General features: G+C 39.9%; 1 protein-coding gene across 3 annotated transcripts in view; it reads right to left on the bottom strand.

The window, feature by feature from the left end:
* Positions 1–23,754, bottom strand: part of DLGAP1 (DLG associated protein 1) — a 423,778-nt gene extending 400,024 nt beyond the window's left edge. For all 3 annotated transcript variants that reach the window (XM_063326618.1, XM_063326617.1, XM_063326619.1), the window contains exon 1: positions 23,470–23,754. The gene's annotated coding sequence lies outside the window, so the exon portion shown is untranslated. The remainder of the gene's footprint in view (positions 1–23,469) is intronic.
* Positions 23,755–24,050: the final 296 nt, after the last annotated feature.

The following is a 24,050-nucleotide window of genomic DNA, read 5'->3' as shown; positions in this document are numbered from 1 at the left end:
ACTTCCTTGCAAGTCTACAGCATGATTAATTAATCATTTTCTCTTTAAGGAGCTGTCAGGACGTTTAATGAAGATATAACATATTATTGCCATGGGCAAAAAGAAAATTCAGCTACGCAAAAGACTATAGCTGTAATATCTAGCAGAATTTGTGTTATTAGCAGGTGCTATGGCTCAGACAATTAAGTAGTCATTGACATGATGAACCATATTATAATTAAAAAATCAGAAATACACTCCAGCATCTCATAAAATGTTTTTTTTCCTCACATATAAGGCAGGGCACACTTGACCTCCCAACTTCATTTATCCATGTTACAATTGTTTCCTCATATCTGTTTGGTACCTTCAAAATAAACACCGATCCAAGACCTTGAAGTGGTTTTATGAGGTGCAGCAGTGTATCCATAAACTATTAATATTTTTAAGGGCATGTGAATAAAATGCTAATTATTACAGACCCATATGATACATGTAAGAAACATCTCTTAATTAGAATTAACCATAGCAACAGAGGAGACCATACATCTTATAAAATATCATATCATTCTTTCTTCCTCCATACAAGAAATTATTGCTAAAGCAACTTTCCAAGGTTGCACTGGTTCTGTTAATAATTTAATTTAATAATGTATAATACTATAATTTATTATTACATATATTAATATATTATTATGTATTATAACAATATTATAGTATGTAATGACAATTGAATAATATAATTTATCTATTGCTAGTTGTAAAAGCACTCTATGAAAATACTCACAAAATATAGGGAATATAAGGTCACAGCCATGTAAAACAAGCAAGCAAAACAAAAAAAAACAATAACCAGATATAAAACCTGTATCTTCCGCCTCAAAGAGAACCATTAACTTAAAACATAACCATTAGATTGATTAATATTTTGAAGTTATTCAGAAAATAAAAGAGGATGAGCCATAAAACTAAGTAGGAAAAGGGAATCCGGAAATAAAAGTTACGACCATCTATTACAGTAGGATATGCTTTAGACACAGTTCCTTTGGCTTTTTCTTTTATTTTAAGATACATTTGTAGGTAGAGATCTCAAAGCAAAAATTTCACCGGGGCAACGAAAATTGTATTTTTCTTACTTTCCTTCCCTTACCTCACCTATACAAGCAATTGGACAGTTACTAAACTAGGAACTTATTTCTTAAAAAAAACTTGTAGATCTGCATGATCAAACCCTTCAGGAAACTACTTAATATATCTGGAGTATAAAACATTATAACATAAAATATCACATTTTAAAAAAAATAACCTAGAACACTGTTCTAGCTATTTCCCTCTTGAAAAACACTGACATAAAAAGAAAAAAAAAAGAAAAAACCCCTATTACACTGTTGCAAAGTAGCTCCCTCTACAACTGTAGCCACCAGGTGTTGATATGTTATAAAATGTTAAACCACTTGCTCTACTTTAATAGATATTCTTTTCCATTTATAGTAATAACTAGGAACATTACCAAGAAAGTAAAATTGTAGAGTAAGCATCGCTCAGGAAATCACATGGCAATGCACTTCTAATGTTTAGACCTCCTCAGAGGCCAACATTATTGAGATCAGAAGCAATGTTAACTAATGAGATCAGATCTGCACATGACTTCATCTTGTTTAGCTTCTCAGAAGACAATAATAGGTTTCCCTGAATCCATGCTATATCCAGTCTGATCACACATACACATTCAAGTCCAAGTTCCTGGGTGGTTCACTAAGGTTTCAGGAGTTCATTAACAAACTCCAGGTAAAATTTGCCACCTGGCCATAAGAGTCTTTCAGATAGCTCTAACGTGGCAGTAATAGATTGAAATAGCTGTCTCCAAACTCAGAATCTACCTATGAGAAATTTACAGTTCCCAGAAAGTCAGATCTGGGGTACAGTTTATGAATTTTTTTGTTTGTAATGCCCAGATTCAGAGCCAGATTTGTAGAAAACTAAGCCTTTGGTAGGGAGCTTTGCATTCACTCTTTCGCCTTTATGTTTACTGAGCAACACAATTTACTTTTGCTTTAAGTAAATATTGAAGTAGATTATTCTTCAGTCAACATAAACTTCTTAGGTCAATACATTTTGATGCATGTCTGTCTTAATGCATGAAGTTTTAAGTAATTATTACCCAAAAGTGAGTGGAGATTACTGGTTCAGCAGCTCATAAAGACCTCTGGGGAGCAATTCCTTTAGCACAAAAACATAATACGACAAATTCTCCTAGTTACATGAAGGAGGACGCCAATCTTCACCAACCTTATAATAACCCGGTCTTGACAAGACTATTGCAGGCTACTGCTATACACAGAATTTATCAAGAAAATGTGCCCCCTAAGAAGACACCACTTAGTGCTCATTAAGCAACACAGATGTAATAGCATGAAATACAGAAGAATCTCAGGTGGGGTTTTGTGTAACAGGAGACTGGCTCCTACTGAAGTGATACAGGGAAGTAAATCTTTTTTCACACCTTAAAGTCCTAGCCCACAAGGAGGTCACTGATGATCTAGTTTTATACTAATCAAAGAACTCCACAACTTTCCTTGTATCTCTTACCTGTAGGACACCCGAAAAGCAGAGAGGAAGACAACATTCAGATGACTGTCTTGTTAGCCTCCATGTAGAGCCCATGACCACCCCAAAAAGTGTCATTTACATATATGAAAACACATGTACAGTGTATTCCGTTGTGGACAGCAAGGTTTTTAGAAAGATAAAATATATTCTAAACACTATCCTAAATAAGCCAAAAAGAGAAGGTTCAGGGAGTGTAGTTTGAAAAAAAATAAATCATATGCATTGGTTATAACTTCACAGGGTAGTGATAATAAAGGGCAAGAGGAATTATGGTTTTCTACAAGAAGGCACCAATATCAATCAGTCTTCAGATGTGGCACTGCAATGACTCAAATATTTACTAAAAATAGGTAAAATTTATGGAACTGCAAAGTATCAAAGAAAGCAGGATCTGGCCTCCTTTCTTGCCTCCTCCCACTTATAAAATGGAGATGGATTTATTAGCTATATTATCCCTGAGTATAACCACAGAAATATATAGAGTTGCAGGAAAACTCAATTTAGTTTTATGATCCAACATAATCCCAAAATACCCAGACACAGGTCTGCAGATATTTAGACAGCATGTGTTTATAGGCATGCAGATTTTGTAACTTTTATTTATGTATACATGCACAAATTTTCAACATAAACTGAAGTTATAAAATTTGCATACTTCATTTTGTTAATTATAAAACTTCAGCTAGTCCAATCAGGAGTGAATTTAGAGGGTCACTAAACCCAGATAAAAGGCACTGAGTAACTTATTGCACGTGCATTTTAAGTCAGATATTATTGTGCTTATTTTAAAGTCATTACCTATTCGTGTATCAGTGTGCAGTCTGGCCCAGGTCTCCTTTCCCAAATGAGCAGAGTATCTGAGACTAGCTCCCATTCTGACATTTCACCCACCAATTCACAAGACAAACTGAGCTCCTTTTGCTAAGTCTGAGGAGAAAACCTTTCGGGACTACGCCTCAGGAGTGTAAGAAATCAAACTCTTCACACTCAGAGGGAGAGAAAGGTGAGAATTAATGAACTTTTGGCTATCAAATACAATGCTCCCAATGCAGCACCCTCTGGCCACAGTGGCCTGCAATGAAAGCGATATTGTTGTGGTGTGCTTTAATCTAGGTCACAGCTGACAAGACAAATCTACGTTACCAAGTCTAAAAGTCATCAAGTGCAAACCGCATCAACAATACAAAAATAATTTCCAACAGTCAAATGCTTTATATAAGAAACAGTACTGTCACATGCTTGATACCACACATTTGTAGAAAAGAATATATTTTCTTGGTGTGATTCTGCATGCATTAGATATAAACCCCAAGCCATTATTCCAGAAGCATTCCTGGGAAGAGGTCTACACGAACAAATGCAAGATATAATCACTTCAAATAGCAGACAAGTTGGAATCCACTGAATTTCAGCAAATCTCTCAAGTTTTCATATACCAATTTCTCCTCAAGCATTATCATTATACAGCTACTGTAATGACAGATTGTAATAAACCCTTTCACAGAATCACAGAATTGTAGGGGTGGGGAAGGGACCTCTGGAGATCATCTAGTCCAACCCCCCCTTCCAGAGCAGGGTCACCTAGAGCAGGCTGCACAGGAACGCATCCAGGCGGGTTTTGAATATCTCCAGAGAAGGAGACTCCACCACCTCTCTGGGCAGCCTGTTCCAGTGCTCTGCCACCCTCAAAGTACAAAAGTTTTTCCTTATGTTCAGGTGGAACTTCCTATATTCCATTTGTCCCTTGTCCTCTCACCGGGCACCACTGAGAAGAGTCTGACCCCATCCTCTTGACACTTGCCCTTTAGATATTTATAAGCATTGATGAGATCCCTTCTCAGTCTTCTTTTCTCCAGGCTAAACAGACACAGGTCTCTCAGCCTTTCCTAATAATAGAGGTGTTCCAGTCCCTTGATCATCTTTTTAGCCCTCCACTGGACTCCATCCAGTAGTTCCCTGTCCTTCTTGAACTAGGGGACCCAGAACTGGACACACTACTCCAGATGTAGCCTCACCAGGGCAGAGTAGAGGGGAAAGACGACCTCCCTCAACCTGCTGGACACACTCGTTTTAATGCACCCCAGGATGCCATTGGCCTTCTTGGCCACAAGGGCACATTTTCTTACACTAGTTCCAAACTCATTTTTCCCATCTTATCATTTGTCTAGAAAGGATCTGAAAATAGGTCATAATTTCCATGCAGTTGTTTAATATGCAGGAATTTTCATCCAATATTTTTGCAGAAGTCTCCCATAACTATGTGAGAAACACAGGAGTATTAAATATTCAAAGTTTATTTTGATATAAAATGATCAGTATTAATTTATTTATGGTCCTTAACAGGATGTGATTATGAAAGAACAATAGTTTCAATGCCACAAAGGAATCACCAAGATGATCACAGAGGTACTTGATTTGAGTCTGTTTGAAACCCATGGTGGGGTCTGTCAAATTACATTAATTTTATATTAATTGCTGAAGCTTAAAATCCATTTATTCTCAGCAAGAGTGTAGTTTAATCCTCTATAAAATCAGTTCATAGACAAATAATCCTGTTAAAATATGAGGTTATTAATGCAATATTTTTAACACCAAGGAAAACAAAGAATACTGATTTCTCTCTGTTGCAATGTGCTACACCCACAGTTAATAAAAATAGACAAATTAAGAGGTAACCTCTGAGCTCTGTAGAAAACAAGAAGCTGCAGTAAGACACTTAAATAAATGACACATTACAAAGCCGTAATTAACTGGACAGGAACCAGTTCTTCTTTGGAACATCTATTTCAATCATAGCAGGTGTGTTTAATGGGTTGTCTGCCACAGGAGCAAAATACCCATATCCTCTCCCACACCACAGAAAAGAGAAATGCAAGTAAAGCCTAAACAAAAAGACCTAATTTAATCTTTTCTCTGAGGGACAGCAATATGTCCTGAATTGTCAGCTGAGCAGGAGGATTCTTTCTGAAGCTATTGCCTTTAAGATGCGGTACTAATGCAGAATAAAGAGATAAGCATTAAAAAATATCCATAAGCACAAATAGTTTCCCGCACACAACATACAAGGCTCCAGAGCTACATTCAACTGAGAACACGGGAAATATTATCTTACACATAGAACCAGTATTATCTCAGACGCTAAAATACGAAGACTGTTTGGTGTCACCATTACGATAGTGTTTTAATTGTGAACATGATCTGAGAAATATGTTGATACTGAAGATTAATAACATTTTTATAGTGCAGATGGGAAGGAAAAGAGAGTTTATTATTAGCAACCGAGTAAACTGTAGTCTCTATCAAGAGCCCTCTAAAATGTGAGCAACATACATAATTTTTGCACAAAGAATTCCAATGGAAAAATAAAAGCTAAAACAATAAAAAAAATTTACGTTCTGTTCGGGTGAAAACAATCTCTGTATATCATTGTTCACCCTATATAAAGAAGCTGATGTTATATTACATCTGATTTCATTGCATTAAGGAGCAAAGATCTGATCAAATCAAGTTAACGAATGCTTCTGTTCAACTAACAATGACTAAAGGAAAAATGAGAACTTTAAATTCTTTAAAGCCTTTTCAAGCAGATTGCACGTACATATTTATTAGGACAAAACCGCTGAAAAATAATTAACTATCACAAAAGACATTTTAAACTAAGAAAAATGAGCAAATATATCAGCAGATGAAGCTGCTGCTACAACTTTAAGATAGCACTGTTTTTAAGAATACTACAGATTTAGCAGGAATTAAAAGAAAAAGATTACCCTTCTGCATACAAAAACCAAAAACTGGAAGCTGCAATATCAGACCACGATGAATGTATTCACCATACCCAAGTCCAGCATATGTCACAGCACCTGGAAGCAGTTTCTTCCTTCTTTACAATTTTAGGCACTATTGCAGTCTCTACAACCCAATTCCCCCAAGAAATGGCAGTATTTAGCAACATTTATCCTCTTCCTTTTAAAGAGACAATCCATCCACTGAACTCTCTTGAATTGCAAATGCTTCCTGTCACAAGGTCAGTTTACCCTTAACGGTGTGGAAATACCTAGTGCAGTTTCATCCTGTATCTGCGGAGTATATGCTGTACACACCATGTCTAAACCAACATCTTCTCTGTTGTTGGGATTACTTATTAGGATATGCAACTGAGCACATCAGTTGATTTCTCAGGTCATCGTCTTTCTGACTAAGAGACCTTTTCAAAACAGCTGTGTGTCCAGTTCTGGGCTCCCCGGTTCAAGAAGGACAGGGAACTGCTGGAGAGGGTACAGCAAAGGGCTACAGAGATGATTAGGGGACTGGAACACCTCTCTTATGAAGAAAGGCTGAGGGATTTGGGTCTCTTCAGTCTAGAAAAAAGACAACTGATGGGGAATCTTATTTGAGTGGTGCCCGGGGACAGGACACGGGGTAACAGGCACAAACTTGAACATAGGAAGTTCCACCTAAACATGAGGAGGAACTTCTTTACTTGGAGGGTGGCAGAGCACTGGAACAGGCTGCCCAGAGAGGTGGTGGAGTCTCCATCTCTGGAGACATTCAAAACCCGCCTGGACACGTTCCTGTGCCACCTGCTCTAGGTGACCCTGCTCTGGCAGGGAGGTTGGACTAGATGATCTCCAGAGGTCCCTTCCAACCCCTACCATTCTGTCATTCTGTGATCTTTTCCTACAACAATCCTAATTGCTTGCTTTTGAGTTAGGATCTCAGTGTCTTGGCTCACCACCATAAGAAATTTTTGTATCAAAAGTCCTGGTAACTGCTGTTAACAATAACCTGCAAAACTTTTTCTCTTCCTGGCCACATTCCTCCTCCTGCCATATCCATCAAAGCACTTTTTCAGCACGATCTCTGGATTCAAGTTTCCTGTGAGTAGTCACCACCATCCACTCCTGAATTATGGACTCCGTAGACTGACCTTGAAAGCACATCCCCACATGAGTGGCAGAGACACTCTACGCAGCCCCCAGTCATGCTGTCGTCCATGATATCCTACCATGGGGTTCCTGGTGAAACAATCTCTCCTACCAACAGCAAATCCACCTCAAATGGCAATTGCCCACATCTCTTCAGTTTTTAAAAAAAGTTTTGCCTAAGTTAAATTCTTAAATATATCTTGCTGAAAAGCTACTGCTCCCACTCTTAAAAATAGGGCAACAGGGTTATTCTGGTTTGAAACCTATGAAAATCATCAAAAGGTGGCCTTAGAAAATTGCCATTTTATCTCACCCAATAGGAGTGCATTAGAAGCTGTAAGAAAACTCCTCTTTGTATCCCAGTCCCATAGAACATTCTCCCCCAGCATCAGGCACTGAACACGCCTCAATCTGCAGGTGAACAAAAGCCCTTCTGTCATTGCTTACTGCTGTTCGGTGGGGCGCGATGGCATGAATGCTAAAAAGAAGATAAAAATATACTGTGTTTCTAGTACCTTCTATCCTCCATCCACGCTTTACAGAAGAGAAGGAGGAGGTAGACATGCATTCACCATAATGCAGAAAAAGGGGAGAAAGCAGCATGGTGCACACAGAAGGAACATGAGTCAAGAAGAGGAGACAAAGTAGTCAGGCTAGGGGAGACAGATGAGACAGGGGCAGGGAGATATGCAGTCACTGAAGTATATTTCATCCCAGAACTTGGAGCGGAGCCCAGAACGCTGAAGTCTCAAAACCCTCCTCTGCTGTCAGCTAGTATTTACAAAAGCTAATTGCAAAGCTCTTCTCTCAGACTTGCAGCTGGCCACAGAAAGGGTAACAGTCCTCTACAGCTACTTGTCCCTTTCCTATTCCAAGAGGCAGACAGCTCTGCACTATAGTTCTTAACTTCTTGGGATACCTTTATGATACTATTAAACACAAAAGGAATGGTATTTTGTTTAAAAGCACAATATTTAATTGTGTTCCAAGATTTAAAGTATTGGGAAAAAAATATTAATTTGGTGCAGAGTGAATTAAACATTCAAATACTGAAATTGTTCCTATATACACTGTAGCATGCACACACACAACTGGCATACATCTCTTTTCCTTTGCAACCATGGGTAATTAACACACGGCCCACATAAACATGTATGCCAGCATCAATAAGGTTTCCTTTCTTCAACTGTAAAAGAAAACTTCATTCTTGTTCTGTGACACGTGGTTTCAGCCATATGTAAAGGTTGCAATACAAAGAAAATGGTCTTCTGAGATAGTGTGAATAGAAAACAATGCAATGGAAAAAAAGGAGAGTTTGGTCAGATGTGCATCTACTCCGTCCCCATCTGCTGCTCCAGCAATCTGCTATGCAATTTGTAGCATGCAATCCTTCCACCTTTTTTCTTAATATGTCTCTTGTATCGGGATGTTCAACACTTATAAATACTTAAAGGGTGGGTGTCAGGACGATGGGGCGAGGCTCTTTTCAGTGGTGCCCGGGGACAGGACAAGAGGCAATGGGCACAAACTTGAACATAGGAAGTTCCACCTAAACATGAGGAGGAACTTCTTTACCCTGAGGGTGGCAGAGCACTGGAACAGGCTGCCCAGAGAGGTGGTGGAGTCTCCATCTCTGGAGACATTCAAAACCCACCTGGACATGTTCCTGTGTAACCTGCTCTCGGTGACCCTGCTCTGGCAGGGGGGTTGGACTAGATGATCTCCAGAGGTCCCTTCCAACCCTATGATTCTATGATTCTATGATTCTATGATGTTCACAGTCAACAGTGAGTTCCAGAGCTGCTTTAGCAGGTGAAGACCATGAGGTTCACTGAAAAGCACCATAAGCTCTCAAACCACAGAACTAAGCTGAACACAACGATCACCCTCTGGGAGATCTATTACACTAACTCAGGGATTCTGAGTGTTAATTGCACACATCTCTACAACGCCTATTATTCTAAGGAAATGCTTTTAACTTCCAAAAGTCAGAAGATGTGCATTTTCCACTGTAGTTCTATGAAGTTACTATGATTTGTATTTATTTACCATTAATAAATCAGGATTTTCCCCATGCATTGTATTTCCCGAATAGTAAAGTTACTGCCTGCGAGTGCAATCTAGTGAATGTCAAAGTGTAGAACCCTGACGAAACATTAAACAAAGCAAGAGACAGGCACTGACCCACAAAGCAGATGTGTAGCATGATTTAGCATTTAACAGGCTTATGGACAAAATGTATTTCTGAATTACAGCATGCATCTGCATAAAGCTGACTGTTGATGGGAACCAGAGCTGGCAAAGGCTTAACAACATAAAAATGCATCTGTGATCTTATTCTTTATGTGGTGAAAGTGACAGCCCATCAGTGTACAATTATCAGATATTACTAATGGAATATTAATCAAACATTCATTACTCTAATTAGAAAAACTTGTCTTGAAAGGCAGTCTGACTTTTCACCTCTGAAACTGTAATTGACACACAAATGAATTTGACAGTCTTAACGACTATAAATCCTTAGTGGGAGAAACAGTGTCTTAATCTTCCAGCATTTAGCTTAACAGCCAGTTTCCACTCTCTGTGGGTAAAATTCAAGTCAGCTTAGATGGCCTCATGCACTACTTCAACCTCTGCTAAGTACTAAACATACATCTAACATAAGGCAAAGATAATACATAGGCTACATGCAGGTTTACTGAGTGGGGATTAAGTTTCTCTTTGAAAGAAACCTGGAATATCTGTCTATAATGTACAAAGTCAAGCTTGAACTGGGATTTCAGTTATCCATGGGATACCTTTTTGAACCTGTATAACACTTTTTGTCCCTTCAACAGCGTAATTTTTGCGCACATACAATGTCAAGAAACCCACAAATATTAACCAAATACAGAGGAGACCAGAGAGCAGTATAATGTCTGCCCTTCAAACAATGCACGTGGAAAAGAAAAGCATCTAGGTGATAACGCTTTGAAGTGCCAATAACCCAGCAGGTCTTGTAAAAAAAAAAAAAAAAAGAAAGAGATACAATCTTTGAGCTTATGTATTGACACAATCCAATCGCTGCTTAAGGCAATGACGGACATTAGATTCACAGTGTGAGCTGCAGATTTCAGTGAGTATCAGATCAGGCTCCTATTCATCATCCTAGCTATGCTAAACCATGAGACATTCTTTTAGCAATAAAAATTATATATGTCCATGTTAGAAGCCCCACCAGGCTTTGCTGTCTTATGGACATGCTTCTTTCTATACACCTTGCTGAAGATGTTGAAATCTGGACCCATTTATGTCACAATGGCTTCTGTTATTTATTTCAAAGGGTGTTCTGATTTTATCTGATGTAAAATCATAGGATCATAGAATATCTCAAGTTGGAAGGGATCCATAAGGGTTATTGAGTCCAATTCCCTGCTTCTTGCAGGACTACCTAAAACTAAATAATATGACTAAAAGCATCGTCCAGATGCTCCTTGAACACTGACAGGCACAAAATATACCACCTTATCATTAAAAAAATGATAATACTGTTTGACCTTACAGGATACTTGGTAAAGTTAATATAAATAGATTGAAATTCAGACTGTTGACAAAATATACTGGAGAAATAATTATAATTTAGTACTATGAGCATATTTTAATCTGCCTTGACTTGATCTATCAGATAATTATTTAGGGAATACGAAGAGTGTTACGATTTGTTTAGCAATGTAATTTTTTTATGCTACCGTTTCAAATTACTGTGTTATTTTCACTTATATTATCAGACATGGTCTGAGAGTGTAGGAAAGTGTATTTATCACCTCTGAAATAGGAAATTAATGTGGAACTGAAATCATAAACAAAAGTCTAAATATTTTAAACTCTAAAGTCATAACTTTAAATTGTTTAATGTTTGTCATTGGTTATACATCTTCATTACTATATATTATAAAAGTAATTCAAACTATGTGTTCACTTGTAACCAGGCTGGGAAAAAAGGCCAGAAATTATCTGTAATACTTCAGTTTGATGTGATTTTCTGTTGTTCAAAAAAATAATTTTTGTATGAACTCATTTCTTCTTCCTAAACACAGACTCCTTTCAAACCCATTACCTTGACAACAACATCCTACCAAATAAATAGTGACCATGTTTTTACCACAACAGGGATGGCAATATTATATGAGTCACTGAGGAGGAGACAATGAATACAGCTCATTTATTACTGTGGCCCCAGGACTACGCAGTTGTGAAATTCATTGATAAGATATTTCTTCCACACATTCTGTTCTTGCTTTATCCATAGACTACTCTGAGGCTTAACGTCATACACACTAACTCTTAAGGTCCTAAAATTCAAATTAATCCCTTAATTGGCTACAGAAACTGTTGTAACTAGCAATAGCGGGTTTTTTCTTGATTTTCATTTGGCGTTATTTTTGTCCCCTCCAGTTGTCATATATTCCACTATCCAAATGTTAAAATTTTACTCATCTCTTCCTCAAAAAAAAAAGAATCATAGAATTGCCTAGGTAGAAACGGACCCTTCAGATCACGTAATCCAACCATCAACGTAACTCTGACAAAAACCATCACTAATCTAAAATATGTATCTCTAACCAGCACTATGTCTAAACATCTTTTAAATACCTCCAGGGATGGGGACTCAACCACTTCCCTGGGCAGCCTCTTCCAATGCTTGACAACCCTTTCAGCGTCAACATTTTTTCCTAATATCCAATCGAAACCTCCCCTGGCACAACTTGAGGCTGTTTCGTCTTGTCCTATCTCTATTGTCACTTGGGAGAAGAGAACACCACCCACCTTTCTACAACCTCCTTTCAGGTAGTTGTAGAGAGAGAGAAGGTCTCACCTCAGCCTCAGCTAAACAAGCCCAGCTCCCTCACCTGCTCCTCATAAGACTTGTTCTCTAGATCCCTCACCAGCTTCGTTGCCCTTCTCTGGACATGCTTGGTCCATTGATCCAGCATGTCCAGATCCCTCTGCAAAGCCCTTCTACCCTCAAGCAGGTCAATGCTCCCACCTAACTTGGTGTCATCTGCATCTCATAGTTGTAGAGAGGCTTAAGGTCTCCCCTGAGTGTCCTCTTTCCAGCCTAAACAACCACACCCGCTCCTCAAGAGACTTGTTCTCCAGATGCCTCACCAGCGTCGTTGCCCTTCTCCACTCACCACTCCATTCACCACTGCTCTCTCAGCCCGGCCCTCTATCCAGTTTTTAACCCCACGAAGAGCACACTTGTCCAAGCCATGGGCAGCCAGTTTCTCCAGGCGAATGCTGTGGGGAAACTGTATCAAAGGCCTTACCAAAGTCCAGATAAACAACATCTACAGCCTTTCCCTCATCCAAGGTGAGGCAAAATTTAGAAACCTCTAAATATTAGAAGATGAAAAATGGTAATTACATAACAAAAACAGGTTTTTCATTTGGCTTTATGTATTTACTTTTATACCTACTTGAATCTAGCATTAAGTCAAATCCATTCCTGCTTTCATCCCACTTACCTCCCTGTAAACACAGCAGTCACAAATCCAGTCTTCTGCATTTTGTATCTACTGAGATAAACTCTACTGCAAATACATTTCTGCTTCCTGTTAATGCTATCCAGTCAGAGTACAGAAGGGAACAAGATCTGGTCTATTCTGATAAAATAGATGGCTTTGAGTGTTTTTTTTTTTTTACAGTGTATTTTCTTCAGTATATCTTTGGTTGAATTTCACATTTACTTATTAAGCACAAGCAGAGTTAGTTAAAAGTGGTTATTAGATAAAGCATGACTAATTTCAACCTACTTTCAAAAAGTATTTGACCTTGCGATAAATACAACAAAATTAATCCTACTTCTTAAAATATCACCATGTAAACTCTAAAAAAATGCTTAACAAAACAACCGTTAATACTACATTTGCCACACTTAATTTTCCAGGACATACACAAACTTAGCTCTAGAGAGACTCCACTGAATTAATTTACTTACTTTAGCTGGTATATTGTAGAGATGATAATGGAATCTATTAAGAAAGGACTACATGATTAGGTTCCACAAAATTGTGGGCAACAATCCATGACTAATCTGCAAATTCAAAGGGGGAAGCAAAATGAATTCTTCTATTTATCTATTTTAAACAGCTAAGATGTGCAGCACACATACTGATCAATGTATTTAAACATTTTCTTTCTAATACTGTGGCTTAACTTCTTCTTTCACAAAACGCACAGCAGGCAGCTTACCTTAGAAAAATTCATATTACAGATGAACAACCTGGAAAGCAACTGAGCATTTAGGTTACACACAAGTTTCAGTATCTAATGCCGGGAGGGCCCAGTTTGGCTCCAGGATGATTTGACATTGAAATTCAATTGGATTAAGAACTGTTCTCTTGATTGATGAAGTAAAGGTCAGCTGATGATTGTTTAAATAGTATGTGCTGAAAGATTTACTTCCCCCCCCCAAACACATATAAATACATCTTATTCTGTGAAATTTCAAGTATCTCAGTATCATGCAAAGTACGCATTCAGCTTTGAGTAATAACTTACTACACTAGTGTAAAGCAATTTGTTTGTATCCACTAAAATAGAATGAATCATATCCATGATACCAAATTGTAGTAATAAATTACTGAGCTCTGCTAGTGGTGGAAAAAGCTTTATAATACTAGATTTTACAGTACAGCTCTGTTATAGTCATCTTCTATTTATTTATTCAGCCATACATCACGGTATACTATATAACATATTGGCTATTTACAATCTGTAGAGGGCACACATCTGCCTAGATCAAACTGTTTAAAAATACTACTTCCTTTACCATGAGTAAGGGGTGTTTACTATAATTCAAAATATGCGTGCAGTGTGCTGCTGGTATCCAAACATTCTGGACAGTCACCGTGACTGTGCAGAAAAACTGCCGAATAATACACCCACTGAGTGAATTATTTTTGAGAACTGGACTTGTGACTAGTCAGGTCTACCACATGCATGCTGCTAAGCGAGTGTGCACCATAGGTCTGATCTTGCGTTGGTGGAGTCCGCTACTTATTTGAGCTAGCAGGTCTATAAATTCATGTTCTCAAGGCCACCTGATGGCAATAACTAAAGTGGCAGTTTCAGCCCTGAGATGCAAGTGAGATGTGTGCTCACTGCCTTCGAGACCTTCCAGAAAGGAATTCACGGTTCCTTCTCGAGGTCCTTGTTGCTTCCACCAGAAAGACAAGAAAAACTCTTTAAAGCATCCCATGTGCCCAAACAGCTAATCTCAGCTTCTCTTCAGCCTCCTCTACAACACCAAAGGGTAGGGAGAAATGCACATCAAGAATCAGGGAGTTTAATGGGAACTCACTCTCGCACTTTTTTCCTCCCTGCGGTTGAGGAAAAAAAAAATCCCCATCAAAAGATCAGTCCTATCTTAAACCTAAATTCAAAGCATATGTAAGCCTGAAGAGGTACCCTACATCTATCAAGCATGTCGCTAAGATGGGCAGTAGCTGCCATGAACTGAATATCGAAGGAAAGATGAATACAGCAGCAGTTTATGGTTAGACTAAACGTTAAGACAAAATCAATAGATACATCTGAAATAATTTATACTCTACAATAACACAAGGCTCTCATGTACACACAATATTGGAGTCAACATTACTTTCATTTTTTAATACAAAGCAGTAAATAACAAACCCAAATGCTCAAAACCAGGACACTGCTTTGTTCAGCAACTGTTCAAACCAATGTCTAAATCAGCTGCAAGGACCCTGCGTGCCAAGGCCTGTAGGGTGAAGGAAGCCAAAAAGGCTAAACTAGATCTGGCAAACTCATCAAATAATTAATTAATTATACCACAAATAATTAATTAATGATCCTAGTTCTGTATAAAAACAAGCAGACAAAAAAGAATCCCCCTTGAACCAAGGAAAAAAATCCACATGTATCACTTAATTTGCAATAAAATAAAATAAAATACTGGGCTTTCCTGCAATAGCCTCGGGTTCAAGTATTGTTTCTTGCATCAAGGACATATCTTGCACAGAGAACATTGGTAGGATTTGGTCTAAATGATGTACTCTACTAGACATGAAAATGAACTTTAGCATGACACTGTTACAGTTTAATAACACTGAAGCTTTTAGCAAATCAAATTTACATTTGTGGGCTTTCCTACATACTAGTCTCTCTGTTCTCAGAGAAACTGTAAGTCCTTGGGAAAATGGTCATATTATTTTTGGTCCTCTAGCAGTTCAGGAAGCAAGCTACAGATAAGTTGAATAGCCAAAAGCAAGTTATAGTCTCTATAGACATGCAAAGCCTGCTAGAAAATTGATTATTGAACACACAGAACTCAAGTCCTCAATTTTCTTCTCATTGTATGTAAAATTCTTCCTTTTAGCTCCAAAATAAACTGAAATGGGCACCAGAATGAACCTTCATCTTTGTCTTACTGTGCTCTGTTGTGTGTTGTCTTAGAGGCACCAGACATTTTGAATAAAGAAACGTGATATAATTCATTTCTTAGCAAACGCTTGTGTCTTCAGAAGGGCTCTACAAGTTGTCCTGGTTTAGGGTGGAACAGAGCCAATTTTCTGTTCAGTGACAGAGGCTCTTGCCTTGTCATTGGCCAACCTGGCCCAAACTGCGATACAAGTATAACACACAAAAGTGTTACTACTGCATTTCAGCATTTTTTCTTATGAAAAAAAAAACCCTCTAATATGGCCCTGACCACTTGGTGCTCAACATTAAAAACCTCCTATGGCTTTTTACAGGGCAGGCGACCAGCTCCTGCAGTTCATGTTCAAAATGCCGGTCAGCGTAAAGAGCAAAGGATCAGGTCAAGACTTTAGTAGACTTTCATATTTTGACTTGGTTCTGTCAGAAACATCCTCTGGAAGGTAATTTAACACACAAGATTAATTATTTTTCAGCACGCTGCACTGATTTTTAAAGTACCTAACATAATATCTCCTTTGTGAATGACCAAAGTATTCGAATGCTGTAGAACTTCCTTGTGTTTAGCTTTTTTCTTTCTGCATTTAAGATCCCATTGCTAACTGTGCAAGGCTTTTTTCACATGAATTTTTAAAAATGGGAATGGGATTTCCTCATCTTTTATCTAAATATACTGCTGATAATTATTAAAATATGGTTTTAGAAATATACGAATTATTATTCATTTTCTCCTGTCTATCTGCCCTGATGCTGATTTCTAAAGATATCCCTTTTTCTGAAAATACACTTTATTTGAAGACAAACAGTTTGCTAGATCTTAACCATCCATATAGAATAGTAAATGTCCTTTTCATTGAGATTATTAGAATATTTGTAATGTGCAAGTGGTCTCACAAACTTCATGCTGTTGCGTTTGCCCCTTGACTGAGAAATTATTAGCATATGACACAGCAAACAAATGATCCTTTTCATGCATAAATACCTTTGTTCTTATATAATTCTGCTATACAACTCTGCAAAATACAGCATGAAGATTCCCAGTGAGTAATTTTATATCATGCTATAGAGATGTAAAATACCATACAAGTATTCTGGAAGTCAGACCACACACCATCTCAGTATAGTAAGACACACCACATAGATTTGCAGGTTGGAAAAAAGTGAAAAATAACATTTTTTTTACATAGAAAAATCAACTCACGCTTCTACCTAAGGTGAAATGAATGCTCTTCAACTACCATGCCACTTCAATTCTGTAAACGACATTACATGGGTACTGAAATAGCTCTACAAAGAATATTGTCTTTGAAGTAGTTTTTATGAACTCCTGAAAAAAAGCCACAACAAAACAAAGTGGAAGAGGTAACCATAGTTTTCACATGAATAAGTCTGTAATATTTCAGGAATTAAAAACTTTTTTTTTTCTGAGATAAGAGGACAGCCAGCTGGTTTGAACACCATTCAGTATCCTTTCCTGAGTGCAATATCAGTAGCTTGTTTTTTTAATTTTTTTCTTCTTTTTTTTTAAAAAAAATCCCTCATTGTCCCTTTTTGCAACGGAGAGATCCAAATGCATAAGAAAAAGGTTCCATCCTCAGTTTATAATTCCTCTCAAGTTTATTTTATCACATAGCTCTGCATATTCCATTTTTTAAGAAATACATCTTTTTCACTAAAAGTTACAGTGCTTCCCAAATAGACATTGTATCTCTTCTTCTAGAGCTTTTCATTTCATATGGTGATATACATACCATACTTTTCAAAGTACCACTAATCTAGTAATTGCTAGCACTATTTCACTGTTGCTATTAAATGACATACACCATCTAGGCATTTGGGGTGATTTTCTTCAGAAAATCATTTGAATAATCTCCCCAAATATTACATTTTATGGTTCCAAAGTTCATACATGAACAGAATTACAGAATCAACACTCATTTTCGATCTAAATTGTTTTTATGTGACAATGCTTGTAATACTTCATTTGAACAAAATAACGATAAATTCTCCTAATTCTACCTCTTTCATTCCTTGCTGTGGTGATTTTTCCTCTATTTATTCTACTTTGCCATCCCCTTGCCACTAAAAAGTTACATTTGGACATTCATCAATATTATTTACATATAATTTGACATATAAATTTACAAAAAAATTTGACAATAGCCACTTCTCTGAAGAGAAAAGGTCTGCTAGAAGGAACAGCTAGGTGGATGATCTCCTATGTTCTTACAAAATGGGATCCGATAACAGAATTTAGTGATGTTCTAAAAGACAGTCACAAAAAAAGAAAAACAAAACCCCACCACATTATGGAGGTAAACCAGATGCAGAGGTGTTGACAACTTTAAAGGACCAAACCACGCCTGAGCATCATCCCTGATGAATGGATAGCCAGAAGACACAGACTGAAGAGAACAAGGAATCTCCTTTGATAGCCTTGTGAAACATTTGCGCCAATGCAGTGCCAGCACCACAAACCCAGAAGCTGCATTCTCCTACAAAACACAATACGAAGCTCACCCTATATGAATGGCGTACTGCAAGGGCTCCGAAATTTTCAGCTGCAGGTCGGAAAGAAGATGGAGATTCCTGTGTACTTTGGACATCTGCGATACACCGCATGTCCATGGAGCATGTTGACTCCCAGTACTTCTGCTGGACAAAAGCAACTGAACACTGCCTGTTGTCCAGTGATGCAATGAACAGATACCATTGAGACCACTACCAAACCCCAGAAACCTGGATTTCATCTCCATTTAATTTTTCTTCTTTTTTTTTTTCTGATGACAAGACAAAAGAAAAACACGGGACAGTAGTGAGACACCCCTTCGCAATGTTGACTTTCAATGTTGGATGCACACTGCTAAAACTGAAGTTGCCATAATGAAGGTGAGACTGCTAATCATTGTCTCTTACTGTTATTGACCTCCAATGAGACAGATACATTCCCCTGTTCCATCTGGAAAACTAAACAGACACATGGGAAGAAAGTGTGTACAAGCACAGAATTAGCAACAGTAAGTCACACTCACTGGCTGAAAAAGACACTCCCTTTCATTTGAAAAAGTAACTCAGCTACCATCCTATCAGTATGCCCCTTGAATTACCTTCAGTGAGGATTTATGCCCAGAACATGAAATGGACTTTCAAGCACAATTCTTAGACAAATTTTTTTGAGATTCTCCTCCCCTTATCTCCCCTTTCCCAAAAAGAAAGAAAAACTCAAGGAATCCTTGACTGGATCCAGCACAGGCACCACATCAGCACATCAAGTTATGAAGAAGCTGAAACCCTTAAGTTGGTGTAAGTCAACTCAACCTGCTGCAACCGACATTTGAAATTAGCCCACAAAGCTTGAAAAAGCACTTTCTAGCCATAAGACATCATCTGTAACTATTGAGATCTTTGGTTATGAGTTGATGCCACGCACTTTTGTCATCTGAACCACAGCAACTGAGGTTTGAAACCTGGATCTAGATATCTAGAAGTGTACGTTTCCTTCACACAGTTAGAAGTCCATTTCTCAAATGCCTAGTTTCCTTGCTGTGAGAAATCAGAAGATGAAGACCTCTACAGTTAGTTAAAGGTGATGGTAAAATTTTCAAAGGGAGGGAAAAAACTGGGATGAGGGACATTCAGTGAAATGCTACCATTCAAATTCACCAGGGCATCACATGGATTTTCTCATATACAAACGTTAAAGGACAAGCTTCACAGGCAGCTATTCAAAAATGATTCTCATCTAGCAGAAGACACTGAAGATATGCATAAGGTCGAGCTTACTTGGCAAACTAGATTACGAATATACTAGCTGCTATCATTATGGTTTCTTGAGCGGATTTTCAAATGACACAGGCGATTCTTTCAGAAACACAGAGATACAGAAAGGCAGAAATACACTGTGTGATTTCAAAGCACCGCAAAGTGTTTCTATAGACAATCTGCCAACAAGACAAGTTAAGAAGGCCAAAGTCAGCATTAGCATCTGTCTTCCAATTACAGAGTCAGAAATGACATATTGCTCAGTGACAAATGATGACTGCTGTCTTATATTAAGATGGTTGCTCTAGCAGATGTTTTCAAATTATCCCAAGCTATGTCACAGGGAAAGGCAAAAGAACTGGAAATATGCCCAGAGAGACCTGGTGCACCAGCAGCCTAGGGGAGACATTTAAAAAGCCATTTGGTATCCTCTCATGAGATCTTAGCTACAAAAACTGAATACAGAAAGGAAAAGGGGAATAGAAAATACGTTATATTGCTCAGTGAAAGTTTTAAGTATCTGACTACGGGATCATCTGGAATAAAATGTGTTCATTTCATTTTAGCTTGGACAGAGACACAGTCTAGGCAGATAGTTCTTCAAAGAAGAGAGGGAAAAAAAGAACCACCCCAACAATTACCCCAGAAGAAGTGCTCCATATTACTGCTCTGTGATGACTGAGTCAGAGCAAAAGAAACTCTTTTTATCGTGAACATCTCCAAACAGTAATCCTGGTATCACAGACTAACTCAAAAAATAAAATTAAGCCCTGCTCCCTGGTGAGAGGAAAACTGCTTTTACTGCTACAAAACCTCTGGGACACCATGAGGAAACTCCATCCAAAAAGAGTACAGACAAATAAAAGAGAAAGAGAGAAAGGAGATGACCACCCTTCTGTCTGAAATGGACTAAGGAGGTCTCACACAGTTAGACCCAAGACAGGTCTTCAAATCAAAAGTCCTAGTCAAATCATACAGCTATAGAAACGCTGCTATACGATGCAAGCGGAAGGGAGGATGAGAGCGGGGAGAGACACACAGGCTGTGCTCATCCAGTGTAGCATCGTTTTCAAGGGCAGCTCTCTGGAAGCACGAGACAACAGTAAAAGCACACCCCAGTAGACAAAATAACCACAAAGAAGAAGGTGCCAATGGATGCTGCTACAAGTTAAGGAACGGGTAGGTGGCTGTCTAGTCCTGACCTATAGTGAGGGAGAAAATCCTCTCTCTCGTTACCATGGAGATCCCCTTTTCAGGTTTCTTTGGATGAGCTTTGTGCATAAGTACAAAATTTGGCATAAGAGGAGAACAAGTATTAATTATGTGCCCCTGACAAAAATAGCCTTCTTAAATCTTGAGAGATAATACAACAGAAGCTGTAAAAATTAAGTTTGGTTACAGAGATTAAGGGCTGAATAAACTATCCCATGTTAAAGTGCCTTGAGCTCTATCTTCTTAAAACGGCAATGCCAGTCTGAGGGTATTGCACCCGTCTATTACAATTTGGATGAAAGCTTGAGTTACTGGGTGGTACGAGACCAGAGTAAAAATTACAACAAAAAAATTGCATAGAGGCTACTTACGACTGTTCCTTGGTACAGGATTGCCTTTATTTATTATACTATTTCATTGATTATTCATGCAGTTCTTTTTGTATTTCCAGGTGGCAACATCACTAGCCAGGGCTGCACCGAGGTGCACCACCTTTATAGAAAGGGCAACATTGCAAAGTCTAACACAAACAGATTACAGTGATATGCTTGCAAGTGTTAATCCCACAAGAGATAGGCCAGAATGAGCCTTGAATTAAACAAGTATATTTAACCTATACAGTTCTGGTGAATAAAAAGAAAGGAAACTTTAATTCAGGTGGATATCTATATAATGGAACACTATTGTACCCTTTATTTTGAAACTACTTTATTATCTCTAATAAACAGTATATTTTGTTCCCATATGTTTCCATTAATTTACGCTATCTAATTTTAATAGTCCTGAAATATACAATATCAGTCAGGCAAGTAAACTATACAAAAGACTCCAAGGAACTGTACTGTTGCCTTAAAAAATTCTAATTTTCCGGTAATCATTACTATCATCAGCAAATTTATCTTTAAATATATATCCTTTAGACTTTTGGATCCATGAACACTGATCAAACTCGCAACATCTTTTAAGTGCGGGGAAATACCTTAAATGTATACACTGGACCCACATACCAGTAGAAATTAGTGTTGCCTTTTTAAAGGTGTATTAACATTGAAATTCAATCCAACACAACCAGCTGAGCATACACCATGCCTACAAGCACACCTACCTTTTATTTGTAAGTAGGCTATAAGGTTAAACAACTACTTTTTTTTTTTGGTGTTTTAATAACTAACGCCATACGCTGTCCTCTACGTTTCTCACCAGTTTTGCTTCTGTTACTATTTTTCCTTTTCTTTGGCTTCCTGTCTTTTAACAGTGTATTTACATATCTCTGACAGGTGCAGAAACCAACATGAATGAAACGGGACCATCCAAAATCGATCATGTGTGAAACCGAAGTGCCCCCTGTTAAATATTAATTACTCAATGATGTCTTTTTTTTTTCTTTTTTTTTTTTTTTTCTCCAAGATCAAATAAAAACCATCAACCTCCTTCAGAAGCAAGCACGGTGAAACAGTTTCCTCGCTGGCATGGTTTAGTAACGGCAACGACAAGAAGAAGGAAAAAAAGCCGTAATTACATAAGGGACCTCGCTAAACGCCTCCTGTCCCCGGGCGGAGGTGGGGGGACGGTGGCACAGGCCACCCCGGCTCGACGGGACCCCTCTCGGTGCGGGACCCCTTCTGGGGTTCCGCGGCATCCCCGCACCACGCGGGCTTCGCTGGGGGGCGTGGGGGGGGGGGGGAGGCAAGAATTCACCCTTGCTTCTCTCGTCCTGCCGAGGGACACGGGACAAAACTCGGCCCCAACAACAGGCGACAACTAGTTGTGGAGCTCGCAGGGGGCTGCGGGGGGGTGGGCGGCGGGACGCGGGTCGCCCCCCCCCCACCCCCGCGCCGGGCTGGGGAGGCGGCGGGCCCGGGGCGGAGGGGCGGCGGCTACCCCCGCCTGGCTCGCTCCATCCCCGGGGGCAGGGGAAGGAGCATCGCAATCCTCGGCGGCTGCCAAAACACCCGCGGATGGGGAAGGGGGCGGGGGGGGGGGGAGGGATAAAAGCCCCGCAACGCAAGGCCAGATAAAAATTACTCATTTGAATGATGCAGCAAACGATGCGGGGGGGGGGAAGGCTGCTCCTCCCGTTGCTACTCTCCAGCCCTGATGAATAATGTACAGGTTCCCTGCCGAAACGAAAAGCTCTCGCTCGCTCTCTCTCTCTTCCGCGCACACAGCAATTAACAGCAGCCTTCATCAATCCCCGCGAAACCTCCGCCAAAGCACTCCCACACGCTCGCAGACCGCGGTGGCAACTGCTTAGGAGCACAATAGCGGGAACCTCTCTGCCTGGCAGACGTGGGGGGGAGGAAGAAGCGGGGGGAGGACGGGAGGACTTGGAAAGCCAAACCTCTACCGGCAAAACCCGATCCCCCGAGACGGAGCGTCCCGGGGAGCCGCGGGGAGCGGCAGCCGCCGGCGCGGCGGGAGGGCAAGGCTGCCCGCCCGCCTGCCTGGCGAGCGGAGGGCGTACGGCGCAGCACGCTGCCAAAAAAACCATCGCCCCATCGGTATTGTCAGCAAACAGCACCACACAAGCATTTACCTTTTTTCTGCCCGCCGTCCGTCAGTTCAAGCGTTTGAGGGAGAGAAGGAGAAAGGAAAGGAAAGGAGAAGAAAGAGACAAGAGAAATACAGAGAGCGAGAGGCGGCTGCTAATCCCCGTGTAGAAAGACTTCCAGCAGCAGCAGCAGCAGCTTGTGTGCGTGTGTCTGTGTGTGTGTGTGTGCGTGTGCCGGGAGTGGAAGCACAGCCCTCCTGGCGATGCACCGGCTCTTGCACCCAACTACAGTCATGTGCGTATCTCGGTGTGTGTACCCATGGAGAGGGGGGGGGGAGAAAGAGAGAATCGGGGGGGAGACGAGTCAGTCACACGCCCGGCTGTGCACTGCTTGGGGAGGTGGGGGGGGAAGAGGAGGAGGAGCCCGGCGCTCCCCAGCCCAACCACCGGAGGAGCAGCTCGGTACTACGGCGGCCGGGCACCGCAAGCCTCCGGCGTGCTGCCCCTCCGCGCCGGCCCCGCACGCCCGCCCTTCCTTCCCCTCCCGCTCCCAAGGACGCGCCTTCGGGAAAGACCCCTGATGGTCTCCATGCCCGGGGACCCCGCTGCACCCCGGGCTGCCCGAG

Source organism: Chroicocephalus ridibundus, chromosome 2 (genome assembly GCF_963924245.1).
Source record: "Chroicocephalus ridibundus chromosome 2, bChrRid1.1, whole genome shotgun sequence".
Lineage (NCBI taxonomy): Eukaryota > Metazoa > Chordata > Aves > Charadriiformes > Laridae > Chroicocephalus > Chroicocephalus ridibundus.
Note: the sequence above shows the minus strand (reverse complement) of the source record. Positions and strands in the feature narration are given on the sequence as shown.